General features: G+C 32.5%; 1 protein-coding gene across 1 annotated transcript in view; it reads right to left on the bottom strand.

The window, feature by feature from the left end:
* Nucleotides 1-4,436, bottom strand: part of LOC113495370 (5-hydroxytryptamine receptor 1-like) — a 146,255-nt gene extending 141,819 nt beyond the window's left edge. The window contains exon 1 of the mRNA XM_026874061.1: nucleotides 4,059-4,436. The gene's annotated coding sequence lies outside the window, so the exon portion shown is untranslated. The remainder of the gene's footprint in view (nucleotides 1-4,058) is intronic.
* Between the last annotated feature and the right edge of the window lie 9,317 nt (nucleotides 4,437-13,753).

Genomic DNA, 13,753 nt, shown 5'->3' with positions numbered 1-13,753 from the left:
AACACAAAAATAATTTTTCAATTTGGACCTCAGTTAGATGAGCGTATCCTGAGATTAGCGCGTTCAAACAAACAAACAAACTCTTCAGCTTTATATATTAGTATAGAGTATAGATGTACTGATTGCTCTATTTTAAAATATTATGTTAACAGAAGAATGTCTTACAATTTGAACATCGCAATAAATTGATTTAGTAATGGTTGCAATTCGCTTTGATTTACCGATTGCGAATTCAGAAGCGGGCAATAAAGGCCGATACTATATTATTCATTCGATTACACATTATTATCGTTAATAGAAATATTATAAATTGATATCATAATGTAATTTTACCGTAGTTATATTGGTCTTTCAGTGGAATTTTATTCAGCTGACTAACTTTACATGAATCTAATTGCTTACCGGAGAAACATATTTTATTGAGTCGACTTAAAATTTTACAATAGACTTAATTAGCCAAATGGTAAGTGTCAAGAGTTTGATCCCTGCGTAGGACAAGCATTTTTGTTCGGAGGACTGAACAAAAATGCTTGTCCTTGTGTTGTGGACTTTGAGGATGTGTCTTGAATATTTGTAGTACCTCACAAAATATCTTTCATTTCATTTTGCGGCTGCCTAGAAAGGAGAGCCTATGCCGGCTAGGACAGACAAGCAAGTTATACAATTATACAAATATAATTTCAAATTTTTAATAACTAGTATTTAAATTAACAAATTGTATTGCTTTTTTCATTAATCCTCGCTCATTTTCCACTGAACACTTTATATCAGACTACGCCATATTGTTTAAACTCAACTTCGGTAAATGCTTTTACATATTCTGTTAGAGTTTTAACGAGAAGTTTCGAATGGATAGTATTTTAATTAAAACCCATATGATAGCAACACATTAATTTAATAACGTCTATAAAATGTATATCGGTATACATGATATAGATTATAAAGATAAGTGTATCGTTGAATGATTGTTGCTAACGTATTTACATCGTGCCTTAGCAAAGCAGTGTGGGTACTGATTTCGTGCAAAAATAAACGATGTTCTCGAAGAAAAAGTATTAAGAGAAAATTTGGTCTATCTAATGAAATTCTAGGTTAGGTTTTAATATTCTGTGGCATACGCAATTTGATTTTTGGGTACGAATTGTAAAACACAACCGATGTTCAGTCATTTTAGGGTTTCGTGCCGAAGTGGAAAAACGTACCACATTACCGAGACTCCGTACATATAAATTTAAAGGTAGCACTAATGTAAAATCCCCGTTCTTTATTTTTAGTATTTGTTGTTATAGCGGTGCCAGAAATACATTATCTGTGAAAATTTCAATAATCTAGCTATTACATTTATTTAGCCTGGTTACGTTAAAACTATTTATAAAATGATCAATACTTTTTTTTCTATACCTTGGTAAATGAACCTTATTTTCTCTAAGCGTACAATTCTATTGTATATCATGTCATTAAAGCCTATCTGACATTGCATGTTCAGTATTTTTCATTCATTTTTTTCTTGCTATATTTAATAACAGTTTGATGTAAACCAATTAATCTATGACGTGTATATTTCCACGTAGCAACGAAGGACGTTTTGTTTTCCGTTAATTTAAATAATAATATGATACATTGTATTCAGGCCGTGTGAATATAAAAATGCGGAATTAATTTTGAGTTTCAGATAAATGTTTATAATGATAAAGTTGAAAATATGTTTCAATTGCTATCTGAAACATATTTTCAACTTTATCATTTAAAACAAATAAAGAAGAAGAAGAAGAGAAGAGAACAATATAAAGAGTTTTCTCAGGATGTACTGAAACTATTTTAAATATTCTATTACCAATAGAAAAGTCAAATCATATACCAAATCATATTCAAAGAGAGCGATTAACCTCGAGGGAGGTTTTACCTCGCTGACCAGTACCTAACTGGTCAGCGAGGTAAATAAAGATGAGTTCATATGAAACCGCTATTACGACAATATTATCAGGATTAGAAAATATGTTTAGCATTTGCATATCTCAATAGTAGAGGAAATTTAACAATAACTGACTTGGTTTTTGGAATTAAAACAAAGCGAATACAACTGCGAGGAACAACTTGCTTGCCATTATATCACGAAGTGCTTTTTAATATCATAAGACTGAGTAATCAAAGTATTATCAATATATTGATTAAATTATGATAATTATTGTTGATTGTACATTGGTGTTTAATAACAAATACTACATAGGAATGAATGTTAATCATGAGGTACGAAAACCAATGATAAGTTTCGTGATAATACTTTAAAAACATGGTCGTAAATAAATCATTTACAAATGCCGTAGTAACAACTGCTTCCTATAATAAGATAGACAAGTTCTGGTGTGATGAATTGCTTTGCATTGCCACGCATCGACCGAGTGCAATTGTATGGTGGCTTTAGAAAGAGTATGATACTATCCGCTACTTCGAGGATTCGGGTGTTTATGAGGACTGCCCCTATCTTGCGAAAAAAAATGTTTTTTTTTAAAACGACGAAGTAATTCAGTCCTTATGTTGCTGGGGTTTTCCTGAACACTCTAGTCACATGAATATTATACTTTGGCTCAATCAAGAGCTATAGGTCTAGGTCTAGGTAGTCTAGGTAGGCTCTAGGTCTCTTTTAGGTATCGGTAAAGGGCTATTAAGAAGTAATATATTTTATATCTAACCTTTTTATTGGGTTTCATGTTTTCAATATGCATAATAATTAATTACGTCATTGGTTTGTAGTAAAGGAGACAAATCGAGTAAGGAGTTCGGAACTTATCGAATCAGTTTTCCTTTTTCACTGGGTTTTTTTTATATCTAAGAAGTCTATTGATCAATAATATTACGTATATTTAAACGGAAGGATTTGGGGGAGGCCTTTGCCCAGCAGTGGGACACAGTGGGCTAGAGAAAAAAAAATATATTTAAACTACATCAGTGCTTTTTTTGGCCAGTTGTAAGATATTAAAGGTACCTTAATATTTTTAAATTATTGAGAGACTTAGGTAGAAGATGATTATATTCCTTACAGGAACCTTCAGTAATTACTATCTATGTATATTTTAAGGTAAGTATAATATGTCCAAAGGTGGACGAATATGGGCTGATGATGATCATTTTTTGAGCTCGTGGCTAAACTATAACTGCGTAAGTGATTCGATCACAGGTTAAGCTATGCTTGACGCGGTTGGTCCGTAGATGGGTGACCATCTTTGTCATAACGAGTTCCTCCGTGTTTCGGAAGGCACGTTAAATTGTGGGTCCCGGCTGTTATTCCTACATCTTTGACAGTCGTTACAGGTAGTCAGAAGCTTGAAAAAGTCTGACAGCCAGTCTAACCAAGGGGTATCGTGTTGCCCAGGTAACTGGGTTGAGGAGGTCAGATAGGCAGTCGCTCCTTGTAAAACACTGGCACTTAGCTGAAACCGGTTGGACTGGTAGCCGACCCCAACACAGTTGGGAAAAGGCTAGGCCAATGATGAATGATGATCATTTTTTAGTTAAACATATCTTCCTGGAACATTATATAGATCTAAATTAGTTGTTAAATGTGTACTTTTTACTTTTAATAGGTTTTAATGCTTATGACAATTGTTTCGTGTTGCAATCTCCTGATTATCAAATGCGTCAAACACATACGCTTTGATTAAATTCTCAGTAAATATGTGCGAAACAAATTGTCGACGCTTTTGTTTGCTTTTTTACTTAAGACGTCATGAAACGTGTATTTGGACGAACGATAACGTGAAAATTAAGATGAAAGGCAGATAAAGTGTTTTTAATCCCTTTGTTAAAGAATAGGAAGAAATTTTTGGTTAGTTGAAATTAAGTAGACAATATCAAAAAGTCCCTAATATTTTCCAAGAAAAATTTATACTTGCCTATGAAAACACATTAATTTTAAATCTATTCTGGTTATTTTCTGAAAAAAAAAATCATATTTTTTTCAGTCCTTACTTAATATTGGGAATTTTAAGACACTACTTTCTGGTTCCTGAAAATGTTCAGGAAGCATTAAAATAAATATTGCATGTTTTGTAAGTACTTACATTATTTCAGCAAACCTCATAAGAATTTGTCCAAACACTGCAAATCAAACGTCCATCACTTAAATTAAACTGTTTCACTATTTAATTACAAAACTATTAAATATCTTATCAAAGTATCTTAAATGTTTGACGCACTCTACGATAAGATAAAAAAAAAACAACTGAAATACAATGTTCTATTAATTGTAACACTGTCTTCACAGCACTTCACGTTTTTTATTTACAACCACTTGAATCTTCGTGTACATTGTACATTTCGAACGGGGAGACGCCAGACGTGCGCTCTTTACAAAAGGCACGGACCAACTGAGCGCGGCGCGACGAAACTTGCCGAGCGATGTGCACCTGTAGCGCTTATACCAAAATTCGTATTTTAAATCAATTTTATCCTCAGCCATTTTATCAACGACTTTTTTTTGTCTAATTAATAATCACGGTTTATTTTTATTTTAGTTTTTATTTGAATCTCGTTCGAAAATTAAAATGCTTGTTTTTATTTTTGATTTTAATTGAATGGCATCCAAGTTTTGTTCATTCTGATGTGCCAGTTTAAATTGTAGTGGTGTAACAGATGTTAGCCTTTTAATTACATTTTAAATTTAAACAGAACATAAATTATAGGTACTTAACTGCTGTTTTTGACAATCTACGACAATTTTAATGAAATACGTTTTATTTCAAATTAGTTTTTCGTAAGGAACGTGTATTCTCATAATAAGCTATTCAAACTTATTTGACAATACAAAGATTATAATAACAAAAGTTTTTACTTAGATATTAGTACATTTTAGATCTAAATTAAAATAAAATGCTGTAATCAATTACCTATTCTGTCAAAGGTTTGACCTCAACCGTGGAAGACCGTTTTAATCATGACTATACATAATTAATCATTTTATTTATAATACATTAACGTAAATTATAATCGAAACAGTGACGGCCAATGATAATGGGCAGTACGCCTAATCTATACTAATATATAAAGCTGAAGAGTTTGTTTGTTTGTTTGTTTGAACGCGCTAATCTCGGGAACCACTGGTTCGATTTGAAAAATTCTTTTTGTGTTGAATAGACCATTTATCGAGGAAGGCTATAGGCTATATAACATCACGCTGCGACTAATAGGAGCGAAGATACAATGGAAAATGGGGAAAATTCTAACCACGTGGACGAAGTCGCGGGCAACAGCTAGTCAATTAATAAAAGGAGTTCGAGAATTTCGTATGTGAGTTTTTGAGGTTAACGTTTTGCTTAGGGTGATTCTGGACAATTTAGTTTCAAAGCAACATGTTTCGTTCCTTGCCATCGATTTGATCATTAAATTTTGTTTCCACTGCTTGTATTGCATCCTAAGGCGATTAACACAGGGCACCGCGCACTGTGGTCGGGGGTGCGATACGTATCGAGGTATCAATGCCTTTATAGACATCAATGCGACAAGATATCTGGGCCCCGATTCTGCTATTTACAATGACCGATGAATTTAATTTGAAACTATTCAGTAAATTATTGTGTTGGCAAAATGCTTAAGAGCTATTTTCTTACAATGCCAATACAATAATTGAAAATTCATAGTATTGACCGTAAGTGTTCCGCCCCGTACTAAATTTCCAATTATTGTGATGAGAAAATGCTTAAGATATTATACGAATACTGTCAATTTAACCTCAATAGCTGAATTGGGGCTCTGATTCATCGCTTACAACAGGGACGCTGAAACGCCTGAATATAGAGAAAAATATTTCTGTTCTCAATTTTTTCTACTAAATATTTATCAATGACGAGCTGTTAATTTTGAACGGAATCCCTCGAAGATGAATATTTTTCCCCGTTTTTGCCACATTTTCCATTGTATCTTCGATCCTATTAGTTGCAGCGTGATATTATATAGCCTAAAACCTTCCTCAATGAATGGTCTATTGAACACAAAAAGTTTTTTTTTTCAATTTGAACCAGTAGTACCTGAGATTAGCGCGTTCAAACAAACAAACACAAACTCTTCAGCTTTATATATATATTAATATAGATTAGTATAGACTAGATGTCCATTACATGGTAGAGAAACAAATCTGTTAAAAGAGCGACTGATGATGATTACTAAAAAAACAAATTACAATCTACCTATCCCCCGGGAAAGTTCTAGCATAATGATAAATTCAACCATAATGTATTCTAAACATGTTTTCGTGTTATTTACGGTTTAACATAGAGATTGACGTTAGATATCCAGTGAAGTATGTGTTAATATCGGTATTGCATGTCCATTGTCAGATTTCGGTCAACGCATAATGTTTTTGTAGTCATTTTTGATGTTGCTTGGACATTGGACAATTCTTGCTTTTGGTTTGTTGTCGTTGTGACGGAGGTGAGGTTATGTTCTTTTTTTTAAATATCTTTGGAGATGGACGTCCACTAAAACAACTGGTCAGAAAAAACATAGACGCGTGGTGGACGAATGGAACTGAGATCGTTTTTCAGAAATGGGATATTTATAAATAAATAAACGTCGAAATTAATGGGTCAAATTTGATATTAAATTAAAAGAAAAATTAATGACTATTAAAGCACCTTTTCTTTTTCATTTCTTTAAACACATGCCTTTAATAGTATTTTAGCTTTTCCGTTCTCTGAAGAAGCCAAAATTCTTTATAAAATATTGGAGACGGTGTTAGGTCGTAGTAAGCCGTATTTTAAGCTCTATGTAATTTTTGAACGATGTTGTCACTAAGCGACAAAGTTCTTAAATGAAAAAAGAATAAAAAAATACACATGTCGTCTTAGGCCCGTTTCAAGTAATTATCCATGGATGGATTTAGTAACTAGATACAATGTTGGTACATTCTATACAAAGATAAAGTCAAAATTCTATCCTTGACAGCCAAATAAAGAGTGGCGTAGGCAAAGGACTGGTATTGTTATTTACTTTCTGTAAAAGTTCTCCATATTATAATTCTTACGTATATATCAAGAAAATATAACAATACGTCCATTGGTATTCAGGACTTAAACAGGAATATCGGATGTCGATAAATAAATAGACAATTTGAATATTGAAGTACAGAGTATTACCTTAGTATCTTGCTTGTTTTTTTTTTTCAGCTTTTTTCACTGAATCCGTTGCAGATCTATTCTTGTAAATTCAGGCTATTCTCCTGAGGCTGTCTCGATACTGAGTCCGTTAGGATTTATTGGAAAATAGCTCTATTGAAGTTGAGTCGAGTGAAGTCGACTCAATCTACCAACTTCACGATTAAAGATGCACTCCTCTAGTGCGTTTGTTACGTCCATTAAAATCTACAATAATTTACCAGAATACATAAAAAATACAGAATCAAACAATATATTTAGCAATAAACTGAAGCGATTTCTCTTAGATAGAAGCTACTACACAATCGACGAATACTTCAAATAAAATTCTAACTACAAACAAGCAATACTTAATACTTAATACATTAATATATTTACCTCACTTACCGTGCCATATCTTTAATGTATAATTATATACTTACTATTTAGTTAATAAAAAATACATATAGTATATAAAACAATGAATAAAGATTTATATATAATATAGAATGTATATAGTATAAACTAATAATATATAAATATGTAATAAATAATAATAGTAAAAAAGTAATAAATAATTAATAATTAAAATAAAATCAATCTACATTAAATATGTAAAAGTAAGATTCTCTTCCTTGATTTTAATATTAAAATGTTAAAAAGCGCTCTTCATCCTCTCCTCTAAAAAACTAATTTTGCTGTGCCCGACAGGGTCCATAATTGTTTCTTTTAATTTTACCTACCAGCTTTGTACACATTATGGAATGCAATAAAGTTATTGATTGATTGATTGAGTTTTTTTTAACGATTAGTTGGTGTTTGTTTATACGAAATACTGAGAAATGATTATGACTTTTGTTTAAATTTTCACGAAAATAATGGAAATTATAGTTATTTATTATAGAAAAAGAGGAGGTTGCCAATTCTTTTTTACAACATATGTCGTTTAAGTATAGAATATGATACGTATACGACGATGTTATCAATCTTACCACCAGATACTATCATCAGAGCAGCTAATAATACTTTAATTTTAAATCATTATTATACAAAAAAAAACGAATTCAGCACGCTTTACTTGTATTAAAACTAAAATCGAACAAAATAATCTTATTCTGCGAGCAAGTCGAAATGTTAATAAAATTTATATTTCTAGCCGCTGAAATTTAAATTCATACGCAGGTTAGCTCTCAGCCCTAGCTCCCAGTTATACCATCCTTGGATGACGACACACGTTTTCAAAGGTCACTTACCAACCTTTGGAAATGAACGAAAAATCTTAGAGAAATATAGTCGCAGTAAAATCGTGCGACATATTTTTATAGACCAAGCAGCCTACCACAGATACTTTAAATAATACTGCTGCAGTTGTAAGAGAGAGATGACGCTATACACCGTGTAATGCGCTGTCCTGCTTCCACAATATCAAGAGTTTTACAAAGAAGGTTTTACGTTTCCAGCTGTAAGTTACAGTTAGAGCTCTCATATACTGGCCTGAAATTTATGGTTTTCATCCTTGATTGAAGATAAATCACTAAGGATTTATTATGACCTTTTTTTTGTCATCATAAATAAGTGTCGATTGGTTACCATGGCAACCGCGGCCTATTGGACACGGGCGATACATTCGATATTCGATTGAGTAGTCTCTAATAACAGGGGCTTATGTAGAAATCTCTATGTTTATATGGAAGTAGTCACTTGGAAAATAGTTGTGTATAAGCGCCTCGTGTACGGCTGATACGCGGTTGCCGTGGTAACCCATTCCAAGTTATCCGAGTAAACGTGTGATTGTTGTAGACTTGTGCGTATAGTAGTAGGTGTATAGTAGCACCTACGAGCACGATTGTTCTACTGTGGAAGCAAGACCAAGCTACGCATAGTGGTGTGCGCTATCTCACTTCCACAATAATAGCAGTGAAGGGCGCGCGGAACGAGGTTTTTTTATCTTAGTAGTCTTGCTTTGATTTGTCTTGCTTGCTTGCTTTGATTTGTGTCCTAATAATTGTAAGACCTCTGACACCCGCCTAGTAATTCTTTCTTCTCCCTTAAAGGGTTGCGTATGTAAATACTAGATATCAATGCGTTTAACTTTACTGAAGATTTTTCCTATTCATAATATGTTTGGAACATTTATAACCAACATTGCTCAAACAGCGAAAATATTCGTCTACAATTCAATTAATTTAAGGTGGAATAAAACACCGGTCACGTGAATACAAATATTATTGTCACGCTGTGACACAAGGCATTGACCTTAATCAAGCATAATCACGTTTAAATAAACAAACAAACAAGTATTTTTATTTATAACAAATTTAAATTTAACAAATCACCTGATCACCTGTTCTACTTTTAATTTTAAAGTAGGTATGCAAATCGTCACACACTTAATTAAATTCAATAGCATCTAATTCGTTACTGGAAACAGTTTTGACAAAAGCACTTTTAAATTTTGTTTTAGTTATTTTGACTGTAAGGATAGCCGAATGGTAAAGGGCACTACGCCAGACACACTGTGAAGTGATATGTCTTGGGTTCGATCCCCACGTAGTAAGCTTGGAATCACTCATAAGTCTGAATCTGGGTGTCTTGCAAATTTAACTTAAAAGTTTGTGTAGACACCTGCGACACAGACATTAAATTTACCAGAGCATGCGTCAAAGATCTAATTAGGGATAGGGATAAATAATGTTTGAAAACATAACCAAAAATTTTCAACTACAATTACATTATTAATAAAAACGTAGTACAAAAAAAATCATTCATCAATAAATTGTTTGAATAAACACATTTGTGTTGTGCCACTTATCAATAATGGAATCTAATTTGTAAATCAGCGAAACACATCCGGTATTTCCGGGCAGTTTCAATGTTATGTTGGTACCAACACAAACCATTTGAATAATATTGTTCATTTTATTATTCTGCTGATTCCAATTTTGGTAAACATGAATTCGTCTGTTCGGTTTTACCATTCAGTCTCATAGTATGTTTTGTCTTTTATATGTTAGCCACACATTTAAGGCACAATCAAGAACGTCTTAAAGGTTATTTGTGTTCCATACTTTTTAAAGTTGCTTATTTTCTATTTGTGTTTTTTAAACCTTTTCAAGACTATTTTTTTACTTATAGACATAACGTATGCTAAATTAAAAATATAGCAGACACATTTTTAATGTATTGTCGATAATTTGATGTTTTATCGATAACTCTATATTAAGAAGGTCGTTTGCTTCACAATTGTAAGCCGTTATAACTATATCGATAAACATATTGAAAACCTTTACAAATTGACGTTTGTCTAAAAATACAAAAAATAACTCTACTTCAACATCAACTAAAAACTATAACATTTCAATAAAACTTTCATCTCCCACACATAGAGTTTGTTATTTTTATTTGAATATGTGATGCACCTCGTAAAAAAGCTGTAAAATTCATGCTTTTCAAATCCCTTTAACGTACGTACACTTCTGTATAAAAATAAACACAAAAACGTGATATATTCAAATAAAACTTGTGTGAGCATGAATACGTTTTACTCGCTAACGATATATGATATATTAAGAGAAATATTCTTTTGAAAAAGAAGATGTTAAATTATTATGTAAAATGAGAATGCAGCTGCATAAAGGTTTTATGCTAGACCACATATTCCCGGAAAAGTAATCAACTTGAAAAACTAATATTCGTACATCGATCTTATTTGGTGTTACTTTATGAAATCTCACTGTTTCCGTAATAAAAGTGCTGTAAATTAAAAGACTTCCTAATTTTATCAGTATACCGCGCGTGCTGGTTTGTATGAAACGTTAACTATAGACATAAGCCATACATACAAAAACAAAACATTTACTAACCACAACAACAATACAAAGCTTTTAGCAAAATAATCAAAATACATATGGGCAACAAAAAGTACCTTCCTGATATATTTTTTTAATAATCGAAACATTGAGCAATAAATCTTTTAAATACTTACATACACCTAAAAGTAGTAGGTATAATTTTCCGTAATTAGTTTAAGTGAAAATCAATCACATTCCCTCCCATCAAAGATAAAATCAACAGTAATCGAATAACGATTCAAACAAAGCGACACTCAAAATCAATTTGATATATAATCCCTACTTAAATACGGATATTAAACATTCCAAGGAAAAAAGAAACGAAAACCGTCTCGACTCTCTTCGGTAATTTATACTCCAAGTTCGAGATTTTGTCATTTTCATTTCTCCAATTGGTGAGCAGAAATCGAATCGCATCTTCTGATATACGATTATTTCTTCCGACATTTCTTCGCTTACCTACGTCTATAAAATTTATTCTCTACCCAAAAAAACTACTTCTATGAAAGAGAAACTCACATCATACTCGAACGCAAAATAATTCATTCCATTAAATAACAGTATATTATTATTTCGCTGTCGCGTCGTTTTGAAAGTATAAGTGAAATTGTATTGTACTGAAGTTGTTACACATTTATCGAGTGATTGTTTGGATTAACGACGACGACCATTTAGGTTTCTAACAGCGTACTGACACGACAATATTACTTTACCATTGAGTCTTAGGCCTACTCTCTGTCGCTACTACACAAAAAAGCTATAAAAGAGATAATATTAAAAAACGAAATATGTATAGTCTAGATTTGTTTTCATATTTGAAAGGAAGTTAGATTCAACTCAACAAAAGTATCCGATGTCTAACAATTATATACTTTAACAACACGACGTGCTCATGTGAAAACTCTGTGAGTACTCCAGTTATCGCTTGGAGATTACACTTGTTTAGAGATTTGCATTGCAAACGAAGTGAGTTAATAGTGTAAAAGGGATTCGTAGTAGGCGTGAAACTAAATTTAGTGTGTCGAAAGCATTAAAATATTGATAAGTCGGTGATATTTAGCAAAATGTGATTCAAGGTATTAAGGAAGCAGTTTTCATGAATAATGTTTTTCTCGCGTACTTTCTCCAAGAAGCTGGAGTGTGACGTAAAACTTTTATGATCGAGGAAGTCTGTTGGCGTTACGATAAGCACTTTTTTTAAATAAAATTACAAGTAAAATATTTTAAGGTTATTTCGAAGCCCTCATTTTCGTTTACAATAACATTTGTGTGACACTACTTGAGTATGGCTTGTTTCATAAAATAAACATAGGTTACCTATTTTTTGCGTTTTCCAGATGTAATTTAAGAGATTACTTCAGTGCTGATTTTATCAAAACACATTTACGATTAACGGAGGATATCAGTTTTGTTTTACCTGTGGTTTTTCTCTTTTACGACTTAACTCCAAAACCTATTAAACAAAGCAAATTTCAAGATTGTAAACTATATTAAAATGTAGACCTAGACCTTTTCCAACGGATACATAAACGACAACACGGATAGCGGAGCGGTTGAGGTCACCGCGACAAACGGAGTCTCGGGTACAGTCCCCGTTTAGGACAAGCGAATTCTTGTCCTGAGTCTGGGCGTCTTTGTGTATTTGACTTGTAAGTCGTTTTCTTTTTAAATACATCTCGGTTCTGCATACATAAATAAAATAACCCTAACACTATCAAAACATTTAAAAGCAACATATAAAGCATGCTTATCATCAGCTATTGTTTACGAAATATTACATAACATTAAGACACGCTTTAACATCACTATACTGATTCATTCACGGTTTAAAAGCAACGCTTATGTCTGTCATCAGATCAATCTGCATCCATCAGAGTAGCAGCTTCGATCTAATATCAACAAATAATCTAAGGTGTGCTCACCAGTATTTTGTAAATTCGCAAAGAGTTTTTACGTTAATTGAGGAAAATATTTGTATTATTTTATGTATGTGAAGTATCTTAACGGTTTATTATCATAGGAATGTCAGTTGTCAAGTGGAAAGTAGAGACAATTAGAGATTTTGGAACGTGAAACGTAAAAGAAAGTAAGTGTCATATATAAATAAGGCTGATGATGTATGACGTTGATTAGTAGTAATTCCTAACTGCTATAATTAATTATAAATGTTTAAGCTAAAAATTGAGACTGCATGTTTAATAAAAAAAATCATTCTTTTTTAAATCCTACTATCCTACTTATTTTAGAAGTTCGAATCTATGAATTGGATTTAGACGAGACTTGGTACACAGATAGCTTATAAATAGCTTACAACCAGGAGTAACACGTAGAATAGTTTTTATTCCAATTTTATGAAGCCGCGTGTTCATTTTCGATTTAAAGTGGGCGGGTCTGCGGGCAACAGCTAGTTGTGTTATATGACGTACATTGACGTCACGCCTCATTGCTAACTAGATGTCATTGCTTCTAAATTTATAATTGATTAACAAGCGACATTATTAACTTCAGTATGTACAGACAGGTGAACTAATTGTCTTAGTATTGTCTAAACCAATTACAATGAAACCGGGCTACATTGAAAAAGCACTCGAGTTTATAGGTACTGTCAGTAAAACAAGTTTGGTAACTCAATCAGAGGGAATAATGTCTACTATATGAATACTATATTGAATACTCATCGAACCCACGACACGACACACACATAGTGGGTGTGGTGTGGTAACCTCAACCACTGGGCTAACTGTGAAACTGTTGGTTGGATTTTGAGACACTTCCCGA

This window comes from Trichoplusia ni, chromosome 6 (genome assembly GCF_003590095.1).
Source record: "Trichoplusia ni isolate ovarian cell line Hi5 chromosome 6, tn1, whole genome shotgun sequence".
In the NCBI taxonomy this organism is placed as follows: Eukaryota; Metazoa; Arthropoda; class Insecta; order Lepidoptera; family Noctuidae; genus Trichoplusia; species Trichoplusia ni.
Note: the sequence above shows the minus strand (reverse complement) of the source record. Positions and strands in the feature narration are given on the sequence as shown.